Source organism: Cherax quadricarinatus, chromosome 1, assembly GCF_038502225.1.
Source record: "Cherax quadricarinatus isolate ZL_2023a chromosome 1, ASM3850222v1, whole genome shotgun sequence".
NCBI lineage: Eukaryota > Metazoa > Arthropoda > Malacostraca > Decapoda > Parastacidae > Cherax > Cherax quadricarinatus.
This window is the reverse complement of record NC_091292.1, coordinates 103138124-103153339: the sequence shown is the minus strand read 5'-3', so window position 1 is coordinate 103153339 and position 15216 is coordinate 103138124. Positions and strand designations below refer to the sequence as shown.

General features: G+C 47.7%; 1 protein-coding gene and 1 non-coding gene across 2 annotated transcripts in view; both read right to left on the bottom strand.

Annotated features, from left to right (window-relative positions):
* Nucleotides 1–15216, bottom strand: part of LOC128685785 (integrin alpha-PS2) — a gene marked incomplete in the record, with an annotated part of 489877 nt that overhangs the window by 176084 nt on the left and 298577 nt on the right.
* Nucleotides 355–436, bottom strand: TRNAL-UAG (transfer RNA leucine (anticodon UAG)). Its single transcript has one exon. It is a non-coding gene; the product is annotated as a tRNA-Leu (tRNA).

Sequence of the window (15216 nt, the reverse complement as noted above, 5' to 3'; positions counted from 1 at the left end):
TTTTTATTCATCAAAGGTATATCCGATATCTACACACACACAGTGTGACTTTGTCAATGGTCCAAGTCGGACCGAAACGTCGTCGTAAGCTTCTCTCTTTTATGTGCGGGTTATTTGTGTATTGTTCCAGTCACGGTATTGTGCCTTTTTGTTATTTATATCCGATATCTTCTTGTCGTCAGTAAGAAAAGTTGCATTTCCTCTAGAGGATGGAAGTAGGAAGTGATTTAGAGTGAGTGCCAGAGGCATGTTGTTCAGGTGCTGTGTGAAGACTGGTTACAGAGCAAGGATGCCCAGGGTATCAACTGTTGCTGGTGACGGCTGCCAAGTCATCACAGGTGGCAATAAATATTGTGGCAGCGGTGGGATTCGAACCCACGCCTCCTTAGAGACTGGAGCCTAAATCCAGCGCCTTAGACCACTCGGCCACGCTACCTGTGTGAGTGCACTCACTGCTTCAGGAAGACAACGTCAAATAGATTGGGCAGGAAATAGAACATTAAAACAGAAGAAACAGGAATGAAGATAATAAACTCATTTACATTAATATATAACTCACATATTGTAAATCAGAGTGTGAAAGGTATTTGGAAAAAAATGATTAGTAACCTACAACCACAGCAGTGTATTGTACACAGTATACCTGATAAGTTTACTGCTAATAGCAGTAACAGAATGAGGCAGCAGTAGCAGCATGAGGCAGCAGTAACACCAGTAGCAGCATGAGGCAGCAGTAGCACCAGTAGCAGCATGAGGCAGCAGTAGCACCAGTAGCAGCATGAGGCAGCAGTAGCACCAGTAGCAGCATGAGGCAGCAGTAGCACCAGTAGCAGCATGAGGCAGCAGTAGCACCAGTAGCAGCATGAGGCAGCAGTAACACCAGTAGCAGCATGAGGCAGCAGTAGCACCAGTAGCAGCATGAGGCAGCAGTAGCACCAGTAGCAGCATGAGGCAGCAGTAGCACCAGTAGCAGCATGAGGCAGCAGTAGCACCAGTAGCAGCATGAGGCAGCAGTAGCACCAGTAGCAGCATGAGGCAGCAGTAGCACCAGTAGCAGCATGAGGCAGCAGTAACACCAGTAGCAGCATGAGGCAGCAGTAGCACCAGTAGCAGCATGAGGCAGCAGTAGCACCAGTAGCAGCATGAGGCAGCAGTAACACCAGTAGCAGCATGAGGCAGCAGTAACACCAGTAGCAGCATGAGGCAGCAGTAGCACCAGTAGCAGCATGAGGCAGCAGTAGCACCAGTAGCAGCATGAGGCAGCAGTAACACCAGTAGCAGCATGAGGCAGCAGTAGCACCAGTAGCAGCATGAGGCAGCAGTAGCACCAGTAGCAGCATGAGGCAGCAGTAACACCAGTAGCAGCATGAGGCAGCAGTAGCAGCAGCAGCAGCATGAGGCAGCAGTAGCACCAGTAGCAGCATGAGGCAGCAGTAGCACCAGTAGCAGCATGAGGCAGCAGTAGCACCAGTAGCAGCATGAGGCAGCAGTAACACCAGTAGCAGCATGAGGCAGCAGTAACACCAGTAGCAGCATGAGGCAGCAGTAGCACCAGTAGCAGCATGAGGCAGCAGTAGCACCAGTAGCAGCATGAGGCAGCAGTAACACCAGTAGCAGCATGAGGCAGCAGTAGCACCAGTAGCAGCATGAGGCAGCAGTAGCACCAGTAGCAGCATGAGGCAGCAGTAGCACCAGTAGCAGCATGAGGCAGCAGTAGCACCAGTAGCAGCATGAGGCAGCAGTAACACCAGTAGCAGCATGAGGCAGCAGTAACACCAGTAGCAGCATGAGGCAGCAGTAGCACCAGTAGCAGCATGAGGCAGCAGTAGCACCAGTAGCAGCATGAGGCAGCAGTAGCACCAGTAGCAGCATGAGGCAGCAGTAGCACCAGTAGCAGCATGAGGCAGCAGTAGCACCAGTAGCAGCATGAGGCAGCAGTAGCACCAGTAGCAGCATGAGGCAGCAGTAGCAGCAGCAGCAGCATGAGGCAGCAGTAACACCAGTAGCAGCATGAGGCAGCAGTAGCACCAGTAGCAGCATGAGGCAGCAGTAGCACCAGTAGCAGCATGAGGCAGCAGTAGCACCAGTAGCAGCATGAGGCAGCAGTAGCACCAGTAGCAGCATGAGGCAGCAGTAGCACCAGTAGCAGCATGAGGCAGCAGTAGCACCAGTAGCAGCATGAGGCAGCAGTAGCACCAGTAGCAGCATGAGGCAGCAGTAGCACCAGTAGCAGCATGAGGCAGCAGTAGCACCAGTAGCAGCATGAGGCAGCAGTAGCACCAGTAGCAGCATGAGGCAGCAGTAGCACCAGTAGCAGCATGAGGCAGCAGTAGCACCAGTAGCAGCATGAGGCAGCAGTAACACCAGTAGCAGCATGAGGCAGCAGTAACACCAGTAGCAGCATGAGGCAGCAGTAACACCAGTAGCAGCATGAGGCAGCAGTAGCAGCAGTAGCAGCATGAGGCAGCAGTAGCACCAGTAGCAGCATGAGGCAGCAGTAGCACCAGTAGCAGCATGAGGCAGCAGTAGCACCAGTAGCAGCATGAGGCAGCAGTAGCACCAGTAGCAGCATGAGGCAGCAGTAGCACCAGTAGCAGCATGAGGCAGCAGTAGCACCAGTAGCAGCATGAGGCAGCAGTAGCACCAGTAGCAGCATGAGGCAGCAGTAGCACCAGTAGCAGCATGAGGCAGCAGTAGCACCAGTAGCAGCATGAGGCAGCAGTAGCAGCATGAGGCAGCAGTAACACCAGTAGCAGCATGAGGCAGCAGTAGCACCAGTAGCAGCATGAGGCACCAGTAGCAGCATGAGGCAGCACCAGTAGCAGCATGAGGCAGCAGTAGCACCAGTAGCAGCATGAGGCAGCAGTATCACCAGTAGCAGCATGAGGCAGCAGTAGCACCAGTAGCAGCATGAGGCAGCAGTAGCACCAGTAGCAGCATGAGGCAGCAGTAACACCAGTAGCAGCATGAGGCAGCAGTAGCACCAGTAGCAGCATGAGGCAGCAGTAGCACCAGTAGCAGCATGAGGCAGCAGTAACACCAGTAGCAGCATGAGGCAGCAGTAGCAGCAGCAGCAGCATGAGGCAGCAGTAGCAGCAGCAGCAGCATGAGGCAGCAGTAGCAGCAGCAGCAGCATGAGGCAGCAGTAACACCAGTAGCAGCATGAGGCAGCAGTAGCAGCAGTAGCAGCATGAGGCAGCAGTAGCAGCAGCAGCAGCAGTTGTGGTAGTAGCGTCTTAGTAAGGAAGGAGGGCGAGTTTTTGTATTAAGTTTAGCTATAAACAGATCCCTGAGTTAATCAAAGACGAGGGCGTCGTTGGGCGTGTGGGCGTGTGTTATGGGCGGGTAACGCTAGAGCGGGATGTGACGTCACTAGCAATGTGTAAGACCACAGCGGTGATGTGACGTTTTGAGGAAATATTATGACATAGAAAAATATGATGTCAGGTGTGGTGGGTGGTTGGTGGGTGGGTGGGTGGGTGGGTGGGGGGGGCGTGGTGGGTGGGTGGGTGGGTGGTGGGTGGGTGGGTGGTTCGTGGTGGGTGGGGGCGTGGTGGGTGGGTGGGTGGGTGGGTGGTTGGTGGCGTGGTGGGTGGGTGGGTGGGGGCGTGGTGGGTGGGTGGGAGGTGGGTGGGTGGGGGGCGTGGTGGGTGGTTGGTGGCGTGGTGGGTGGTTGGTGGCGTGGTGGGTGGGTGGGTGGGAGCGTGATGGGTGGGTGGTGGGTGGTTCGTGGCGTGGTGGGTGGGTGGTGGGTGGGTGGGGGCGTGGTGGGTGGGTGGTTGGGGGCGTGGTGGGTGGGTGGGTGGGTGGTGGGTGGGTGGGGGCGTGGTGGGTGGGTGGGTGGTTGGTGGCGTGGTGGGTGGGTGGGTGGGTGGTGGGTGGGTGGGGGCGTGGTGTGTGGGTGGGTGGTTGGTGGCGTGGTGAGTGGTTGGTGGCGTGGTGGGTGGGTGGGGGCGTGGTGGGTGGGTGGGGCGTGGTGGGTGGGTGTTGGCGTGGTGGGTGGGTGTTGGAGTGATGGGTGGGGGCATGGTGGGTGGGTGGCGTGGCGGGTAGGCGGGGGCGTTGTGGGTGGTTGGGGGCGTGGTTGGTGGCGTGGTGGGTGGGGGCGTGGTTGGTGGCGTGGTGGGTGGGGGCGTGGTTAGTGGGAGTTTGTTGGTTGGTAAACTATGAGTTGTGTGGGGGTTACATTTTGCTCCTGACCTCTGTCTCCTTATCTGTCTACTGGGTTACTGCATCGTGAGGTCTGTTGTAAGATTTTGTTCGGATTTTTAACCCCGGAGGGTTAGCCACCTAGGATAACCCAAGAAAGGCAGTGCGTCATCATGAGGATGCCACCCACACCAGTTGACTAACGCCCAGGTACCTACTTGCTTGATGTTTGAACCGGGACAGCAGGTGTAAGGAAACACGCCCAGTGTTTCCACCCTTGCCGAGGATTGAACCACGGACACTGTTTACCTGGAGAGAGTTCCGGGGGTCAACGCCCCCGCGGCCCGGTCTGTGACCAGGCCTCCTGGTGGATCAGAGCCTGATCAGCCAGGCTGTTGCTGCTGGCTGCACGCAAACCAACGTACGAGCCACAGCCCGGCTGATCAGGAACTGACTTTAGGTGCTTGTCCAGTGCCAGTGTGTGAGGCTCTCGCCTCACACACAGTTGCCTACCAGGGTGTACCTAGTCTTGGAGCTGTGCATGGAATTTTCTTCCACTCTTCGTCTAGGTCATTCCATTTTCTTAACTACTGTTCTCAGAATACCTCTTTCAATATTTTGTCGAGTTCACACATTCCACTGTCATTATCAGTTGTATCCTTCTCTTCACCAGCCTCGTCACCTGATCCTTCGTAAATATGTGGGCCAGCAGCAACAACCAGGTTGACCAGGCAAGCACCAAACAAGCCTGGTCCAGGGCTGGGCTGCGGGAGTAGGAAAACCCTGGAAACCCGTCAAAGGTACATCAAAGGCGAAGGAGAAATTTCAGTTTCGTTTTGGTCTCTGATGTAATTTAAATTTCAGGTTGCCTCTCCCTTGATAATTCTCACACAGTCGTTCCTCTTCTTCCCTCAGACCATCTCTCTCGCATTTATATATCATCACATTTTTTTTCATTTTCTATTTGTCACTTTGTCTTGTTGTGAAGTCTTGAGTATAAACGTAGAGCGGGTAGCTTACTGTTGTACTCAGTAATGTACCTTCTGGTCTGGGACCGGGCCGAGGGCGCGTTGACCCCCGGAAGGATACTTCCGGGGTCTTGGGGGAGGGGGAGGGAGAGGTAGGTGCCAATAAAAACCATTCAACACTTTGATTTTGTGATTGAGGAACAGGAGGGAAGGGGGAGAGGGGGGGTCGAGGCGGCGGGTGTTTACGTTAGCGTCATGCCAGGAATGTTTGTAATGTGGACGTAAGCCACTACAATGACCTCGTAAACGCCAGATTAAATATTCCCGGAGTATATCTAAGCATATTTCACTGTATATTCATCTTGCTTTTATTTCTCCCTCTTTTAATTCACTATCAAAGATGAACTGTATTATTAGAGTCAACAAAACCATTTATATTCCATTGAGCATACGACCGTTACCTCTACTAAACAGGAAATAATCTTTTCCTTAGAAGTGTAGGGGGAAGTTAGCGTAGTTGTGGAAGGTGCCATATAGGAAATGATTTGTGACTAGTAGTGAACGTAGATCAGTGAGGGGAAATAAAGATCAGGGATTAGCATAAACTCAGAGAGCAGAAAAGTTAAGAAATGGAAAAGGATTATTGCTAAAACCACGGGAGAATATAAGATATTATTATTAATAAAAGTGAGAAGAGCAGTGTGTAGGCCTACAGATGATACCATACAGTGGGTCGTGTTTTATACTGAAGGACTGTTCCTCATACCATATAAGGAATATAGCGAATGGTGAGGTATTGATGTTCAGTGATATAGTGATCTGAAACTGTGGATTACAGCAAAAATGTAAACTATCGTACAGGTGTTATAACGAGGAAAAAGGATTTGAATAGGCAGTGATATAGTGTACTGAATTGTGGATGAGAGTAATCCTTTAAAACCGAGTGCTAGTGTAAGCTATGGTGTAATTATATGGGAACAAACTGCTCAAGTTTACGGTCACCCCACTGATCCCCCCACCTCTCCCCCCGCCCCTTCGTACCCCAACCAGCGGGGGTTGTTCCCTCCCTGCTGGTACCCATACCATGGACCCACTTATCACCAAACCAAGCAAAGTGGAGACGTGGGGATACAAACTGGATAAGTATTAAGCCATAGTAGAAATAATAAAATAAGAGATAGTTGATTGATGTGCAGGGAAACAGTGAACATGCAGTGACTGGATAGTGGAAAAGGATAAACCACCACCAAATCCTCTCGCCACCCTCCCCCTCCGACACCCCAACCAGAAGGGATGGTCCTCACCCCCCCTACTGGCACCCATACCCCATTCTCCTGACCACCGAACTACCTTTCATCACCGAAACCCAGCCACCACCACTACATATAACTGTCCAGGACAAGATAAACAGCAGTGATCATGACAGGAATCAGATGCTGTAGGATGTATGATATATGATGTTATACAACATAAAAGTTTTTAATGGGTAATAAGTCTCCATGCTAATTACATCCCACATACCCATGTATTGACCTATAACACCCACACCTGCGTGCAGAGCTGAAAGGTAAAGTGAAGATCAAGCTCTTGTGGTACCCAGTTGCAAATAGGATACAGGCAGGATGGCAGTACAGTATACCTGTGGGACATGTGGAAAGGCTCTTGGGAAACAATCTAGAATCACATGCAACCTTTGCTTTTCAAAACATCATGTTACCTGTGCAAGAATAAACACTGCAACCAAAAATGACATCTATCTAGATAGGTGTTTCTGGATCTGCAACAGGGATGTGGAACTATGGATAGATATCAGGAAAGCACTCAGGAGGTTAATAAACAATAAACACGAGAAAAAGGAGGAACTATTGAATAGTCTACCTGGAATATATAGAGCATGGGAAGATAGGAGAGGAGTAAAGTCTAACACAGAGAATGCCCAGTCTACAACAACTGACCCAAAAATAAGCAGATACACACTAGAAAAAACACGGGAAACAAAAACAACAGCTAGTTCAGTGCCCAGCCTTAGGGCTGACCCAGACCCAGCCCCCAGCCATTGTGAAAATCTGGATTCAGTTAAAGACTCCTCCACAGCTACCAATGCCATATCCCCTAGTACAGATGTAGTAGAGGAGCCCTCCTCTGGAGTAGACTCTTCTGCAACCATCACAGTCATAGCCCCAGCCCCACCCCCCAGCCCCAGTGCTGACCCAGACCCAGCCCCCAGCCTTACTGCCAGCCCAGACTCTCCTAGGGACACTACCCAAACCACCACAAAAACAGTAAATATACAACCATCATTGCACAAGACCGTGGCCCACAGTACAGATGTTGGAGAGGAGTCTCCTTCCTCTACTGGGGAAAGTAGATGGAATCCAGGACGGGGTGGCCCTGGCTTGGATACTGAGGATTATAGTGCAGTCCCAGAACCTGCAGAAATTGACAACACACCTCCCAACAATTCTCAACCAAAGGTGAATTTGTGCAAATATTATGCTTGGGGCATCTGTAAGCATGGAATAACAGGGGAAAAAAATGGGACATGCAACTTTGACCATCCCAAAAAATGTAGCGACCTCCTGTCTAAAGGAGTGTGTCGCTCTTCTTCCTGTACTTTCTTTCACCCAAAAATGTGCCACTCCTCGGTCCTCCAGAAGCAGTGTTACAACATCGAGTGCCCTGCATACCATCTAAAAGGGACCAGGAGGCACAGACCCCACAGGACAAACAATAGTAGCTACGACTACCCAACTCCAGGTGATTTTTTAGTGGCAGGAAACGAAAAAAGAAAATGGAAGGAAATAACAAAAATAGTCCACCACCTTGGAGCCTTGTTGGACTGGAGGCGCAGCCAGTGGCCACCCATGGCCCTCCAGAATTACAACTACTGATGCCAATAACAAAATCCCCCCAACAAACACAGAATACAACCTCGTTCATATTTGCTAATATACAGGGCCTTAAGCCATCCACCAACAACAAAATACCTTTTATCAGTGGACTTCTAGTGGAGTCTAATGCAATGTTTGCAGCCTTCACAGAGACTCACACAAAAGATCACTTTGACAGTGAAATATGGATAAGTGGTTACAACCTTTTTAGATGCGACAGAAAAAACAGGCAACAAGGGGGGGTTGGCCTGTATGTCAAAGAGTCCCTTATCTGCACGGAGTTGCTGAACACCACAAATGAGGTAGTTGAAGTTCTATCAATAAAGATCGAGAACCAAAACCTAGTCATTGTGGTTGTATACAAGCCACCAGATACAACCTCCCAACAGTTCAAGGAACAGCTACTGAAAATCGATTACTGTTTGGAAAACCTTCCAGCTCCATCCCCAAACATCTTACTGCTTGGTGATTTCAACCTAAGGCATACAAAATGGAAAAATGTAGCAAATAATGTTATAGCTGAAACAATCCCCGGAGGTAGCGCAGATGAAAGGTCACACACACATGAGCTACTAAGTCTCTGCGAAAAACACACCTTAAGCCAGCAGATAGTGGAGCCAACAAGACTAGAAAACACACTTGACCTTATCTTCACAAATAATGAGGACCTGATAAGAGACATAAGAATATCAAAAACAACTAATTCCGATCACAATCTAATCGAAGTCCAGACGTACATGCATAGGGGTCCTGAACAGCAGAATGCATGTACCTGTGAAGGTGTCTTCACAAAATACAATTTCAACAACAAGAACATCAACTGGGACCAGGTAAACCATGTCCTAAACGAAACATGTTGGGAAGATGTCTTAAATGACATGGACCCAAACCAGTGCCTTGAAAGGATCAACTTCCTGGTAGCCGAAGCATGTTCTAGGCATATTCCCCTAAGAAAGAAGAAGAGCAGGAGTAAACTGGAGAGAAAAAGACGCTCCCTCTACAGAAGACGACGAAGAGTCACTGAGCTCCTCAGGAGTGCTAGAATATCTGATACACGAAAGGAGGCGCTGACCAGGGAAGTGGAAACTATCGAACTTAAGCTAAATGACTCTTACAGGAACCAGGAGAGGCAGGAGGAGCTTAAAGCTATTAGTGAAATTGAAAGAAATTCAAAATATTTCTTTTCATATGCCAAAAACAAGGCAAATACCACATCTAGTATCGGGCCCTTACTCAGACAGGATGGGACTTACACAGACGACAACAAGGAAATGAGTGAAATATTGAAATCCCAGTACGACTCTGTGTTTAGTGAACCACTAATCGGTCTGAGGATCGACGACCCAAATGATTTCTTCATGAATGAGCCTCAAAACTCCATAAATGTATGCCAGATTTCCGACATTACCCTAACTCCGATAGATTTCGAAAAAGCCATTGACAACATGCCTATGCACTCAGCCCCGGGCCCAGACTCGTGGAACTCTGTTTTCATTAAGAACTGCAAGAAACCCCTCTCGCGTGCCCTAAGTACACTATGGAGGAGGAGCTTGGACATGGGTGAAATTCCACAGTCACTTAAAACAACGGATATAGCCCCGCTCCATAAAGGTGGCAGCAAAGCATTAGCTAAGAACTATAGACCAATAGCTCTGACGTCCCACATCATAAAAATCTTTGAAAGAGTGCTAAGAAGCAGGATTGCAAATCACCTGGATTCCCAAAATCTGCACAATCCAGGGCAACATGGGTTCAGGGCAGGTCGCTCCTGCCTCTCACAACTACTGGATCACTATGACATGGCCTTGGATGCACTGGAAGAAAATCAGAATGCAGATGTAATATACACAGACTTTGCAAAAGCATTTGACAAATGCGATCATGGCGTAATAGCCCATAAAATACGTGCTAAAGGAATAACTGGGAAAGTGGGGAGATGGATCTTCAACTTCCTAACAAATCGAACACAAAGAGTAGTGGTCAACAGAGTTAAATCGGAGGCTGCCATAGTGAAGAGCTCTGTTCCACAAGGCACAGTACTCGCCCCCATCTTATTCCTTATCCTCATATCAGACATAAACAGAGATATACACCACAGCACCGTATCATCCTTTGCGGATGATACTAGGATCTGCATGAGGCTGTCATCTGCTGAGGACGCGGTTAACCTCCAAGAAGATATAAACAAAGTTTTCCAGTGGGCAACGGTAAACAATATGATGTTCAATGAGGACAAATTCCAACTACTCCGTTATGGAAAACTGGAGGAGATAATAACTAGAACAGAGTATACTACTGACTCCGGCCATACAATAGAGCGGAAAAATAATGTAAGGGACCTGGGAGTAGTAATGTCTGAGGATCTCACTTTCAAGGATCACAACAGTGCCACGATCGCACGTGCAAAGAAAATGATAGGATGGATAATGAGAACTTTCAAAACGAGAGATGCCAAGCCCATGATGATCCTTTTCAAATCACTTGTTCTCTCTAGGCTGGAATACTGCTGTACATTAACATCTCCATACAAAGCAGGTGAAATCGCAGATCTAGAGAGTGTACAGAGATCCTTTACTGCACGTATAAGTTCTGTCAAGCACCTTAACTACTGGGAACGCTTGGAAGCACTTGACTTGTACTCGTTGGAACGCAGGAGGGAGAGATATATCATAATCTACACTTGGAAAATCTTGGAAGGAATGGTCCCAAATCTGCACACAGAAATCACTCCCTACGAAAGTAAAAGACTGGGCAGGCGATGCAAAATGCCGCCAATAAAAAGTAGGGGCGCCATTGGTACACTAAGAGAAAACACCATAAGTGTCCGGGGCCCAAAACTGTTCAACAGCCTCCCATCAAGCATTAGGGGAATTGCCAATAAACCCCTGGCTGCCTTCAAGAGAGAGCTGGACAGATACCTAAAGTCAGTGCCGGATCAGCCGGGCTGTGGCTCGTACGTCGGACTGCGTGCGGCCAGCAGTAACAGCCTAGTTGATCAGGCCCTGATCCATCGGGAGGCCTGGTCGTGGACCGGGCCGCGGGGGCGTTGATCCCCGGAATAACCTCCAGGTAATACTCATGATGAGTTGATCATGTGCATGATGATGTGCATCATGTATGAACTAAGGTCTGGGTGTAGTCATAATTACTGTATTAGGGGTCTGCCCTGACACCCATCACCTCAGTCGTCACGTGAGGTCACAGACCTGTCGGATTAAATACGTTCAAGCTACCCCCTCCCCTCCCTTCCCATCCCCTCCTTTCCCCTTCCCCCCTCCCTTCCCGTCCCCTCCTTTCCCCTTCCCCCCTCCCCTGCCTCTCAACCAGCCCTTGACCAGGCCTCTCGGTGGATCAGGGCCTGATTAACCAGGCTGTTACTGCTGGCCGCATGTTGTCCAACTTACGAACCACAGCCTGGCAAATCGGGTATTGACTAGGTATCTGTCCAGCTCCCTCTTGAAGGTAGCCGGGGGTCTGTTGATAACTCCCTTATGCATGGTGAGAGGCTGTTGAACAGTCTTAGTCCCTAGACACTTATTGTGTATCTATATTGTAAAACATGAATTGGTCAGTGGTCAGTGGTCAGTCGTCACGTGAGGTCACAGACCCTGAGCTGCTTTGGGGATTAGCGTGGACGGTTACAAAGCATGGCTTGCTTCTGCAGTGTTTTAAAAATTGAGGTTGGAGAGTTGAAGGAGGAGGTCTTGCTTCTCCAGGAGGAGATTAGGAGGCTGAAGGTCCACCTCAATGGGTCTGGGAGAGAGTGTGAGGTGGCTGGAGTTGTGGGGAATGAGGCTTCTAGCAGTGAGGTGCAGTCTGTCTCTCGCTGTGAGGAGGCTGTAGGTGGGGAGGTAGCAACGGCTACCAGCAGTGAGGTGCAGTCCAGCACCTGCTACAAGTGGCGAGTGGTTCCCAGTAATGGGAGGAGCATCAGAATATGGAAAGTTAAGAGTGAAGATGTGAAGGTAGGAAATCGCTTCTCTGTTCTTCAGGATGAATGTACTTCAGTGGCCAGTGAAGGTAAGGGTACTACTGCCCCTGCTAATGAGGTAAGCGCATTCTTGTGGTTGGTGACTCTCAGGTAAGATATATTGACCGTGCTTTTTGTAATAGGAATAAGAAGATGAGAGATAGAGTGTGCTTCCCTGGAGCTGGTGTTGGGGACATTGTCAACAGGCTGGATAATATCATGTCAGGTAATGGGAACAAGCCCATTATCTGTCTCAGTGCTGGTGGAAATGATATTGGGAAGGGTAGGAGAGAAGAGCTGCTAGATAAGTACAGGTCAGCTATAGATTTCATTAAGTCTAAGGGAGGGGTCCCAATCATATGTAGCATCTTGCCTAGAAGGGGAGTAGGAAATGAATGGTTGTCTAGGGCAATTGGTGTAAATTGCTGGCTAGACAGATACTGCAAGGAACTTGCAATCCCATTCATTGACAACTGGAACAACTTTTATGGCAAACATGATATGTATGCAAGGGATGGGGTACATCTCTCTGGGGCTGGGGTGGTAGCACTTGCAAACTCAATTGAGAAGGCCATTGGTGAAATGCCTATGATTTTAAACTGATGGAAGATAGAGGTATGGGTGTGTGTGGGAAACAAGCAGGTTGCAACACTAGGGTTGGAAACAGTAAATGTATAAAAGGCATTCAGCATGAAGTTATAAATAAAGACAATAGATCAGGTCAGCAAACAAAGGGGGACAGCAGAGGGCAGCAAGGGACTAGCTCCCTTAAGGTTTACTATACTAATAGCAGGAGTGTAAGAAATAAGATAGATGAGCTAAGATTAATTGCAAGTGCAGGAAACATAGATATTATTGCTATAACAGAGACCTGGCTCAATCTGAAAGATAGAGAGATGCCCTCTGAATGTCACATACAAGGCTATAAATTATTCCACACTGACAGGGTCAACAGGAAGGGTGGTGGAGTAGCGATGTATGTCAGAGACAATTTAAATTGTTGTGTTAGACAAGATATAAAATTAGAAGCGTCAGCCACTGAATCTGTTTGGTTACAGCTTCTCGAGGGCCGAGAAAAACTAATTTTGGGTGTGATTTACAGGGCCCCAAATCTTGATAGGGAGTGCAGTAAACTTCTATGGGACGAAATTCGTAAGGCATCTACATACGAAAATGTTGTGCTAATGGGAGATTTCAACTATAGACAGATTGACTGGAGCAATTTGACAGGAAATTTAGAGTCAGGTGACTTTCTTGATACGATCCAGGATTGTTTTTTAAAACAGTTTGTGACAGAGCCAACTAGGGGAAATAACCTCCTTGACTTGGTTCTTGCCAGTAGGGAAACACTAATTAATAATCTTGAGGTTAATGATGAGCTTGGGGAAAGTGATCACAAATCACTCAGTTTTAATATATCATGGAATTCCCCTAATAATGGCAATCAAGTCTCTGTCCCTGACTTTCGCTTGGCTGATTTCATAGGACTGAAAAATTACTTAGGTGGGCTGAACTGGAATGACCTGACTAAGGGTCAGGTAGGTGGTGATGGTTGCCGATATGACGCTTTCCAGGGCATAGTTCTAGCTGCTCAGTCAAATTATGTTCCAAATAGGGAAATCAGATCAAACAAAAATGATCCTAAATGGATGAACAATAGATTAAAATATCTGATTGGTCAAAAGAGAGGCATATATAGGCAAATCAAAAGAGGAGAGGGGCAATTAAGAAATCGATATATTCAGTTAAAGAGAGAAATAAAAAAGGGAATTAGAAAAGCAAAAAGAGATTATGAGGTTAAAGTTGCAAGAGAATCGAAGACTAACCCAAAAGGATTCTTTCAGGTATACAGAAGTAAGATCAGGGACAAGATAGGCCCACTCAAAAGTTCCTCGGGTCAGCTCACTGACAGTGATAAGGAAATGTGTAGAATTTTTAACACATACTTCCTCTCAGTTTTTACACAGGAGGATACCAGCGATATTCCAGAAATGATAAATTATGTAGAACAGGACGATAATAAACTGTGCACGATTAGGGTCACAAGTGACATGGTCCTTAGGCAAATAGATAAATTAAAACCTAACAAATCCCCAGGCCCTGATGAACTGTATGCAAGGGTTCTAAAGGAATGTAAAGAGGAGCTTAGCAAACCTTTGGCTAATCTTTTCAACATATCACTACAAACTGGCATGGTGCCAGATAAGTGGAAAATGGCAAATGTGATACCTATTTTCAAAGCAGGTGACAGGTCCTTAGCTTCGAACTATAGACCAATAAGCCTAACCTCCATAGTGGGAAAATTTATGGAATCAATAATTGCCGAGGCAGTTCGTAGCCACCTTGAAAAGCATAAATTAATCAACGAATCTCAGCATGGTTTTACAAAGGGGCGTTCCTGCCTTACGAATTTATTAACTTTTTTCACTAAGGTATTTGAGGAGGTAGATCATGGTAATGAATATGATATTGTGTATATGGACTTCAGTAAGGCTTTTGACAGGGTCCCACATCAGAGACTATTGAGGAAAATTAAGGCACATGGAATAGGAGGAGAAATTTTTTCCTGGATAGAGGCATGGTTGACAAATAGGCAGCAGAGAGTTTGCATAAATGGGGAGAAATCAGAGTGGGGAAGCGTCACGAGCGGTGTTCCACAGGGGTCAGTGTTGGGCCCCCTGCTGTTCACAATCTACATAAACGACATAGATGAGGGCATAAAGAGCGACATCGGCAAGTTTGCCGATGACACCAAAATAGGCCGTCGAATTCATTCTGACGAGGACATTAGAGCACTCCAGGAAGATTTGAATAGACTGATGCAGTGGTCGGAGAAGTGGCAGATGCAGTTTAATATAGACAAATGCAAAGTTCTAAATGTTGGACAGGACAATAACCATGCCACATATAAACTAAATAATGTAGATCTTAATATTACGGATTGCGAAAAAGATTTAGGAGTTCTGGTTAGCAGTAATCTGAAACCAAGACAACAGTGCATAAGTGTTCGCAATAAAGCTAATAGAATCCTTGGCTTCATATCAAGAAGCATAAATAATAGGAGTCCTCAGGTTGTTCTTCAACTCTATACATCCTTGGTTAGGCCTCATTTAGATTATGCTGCACAGTTTTGGTCACCGTATTACAGAATGGATATAAATGCTCTGGAAAATGTACAAAGGAGGATGACAAAGTTGATCCCATGTATCAGAAACCTTCCCTATGAGGATAGACTAAG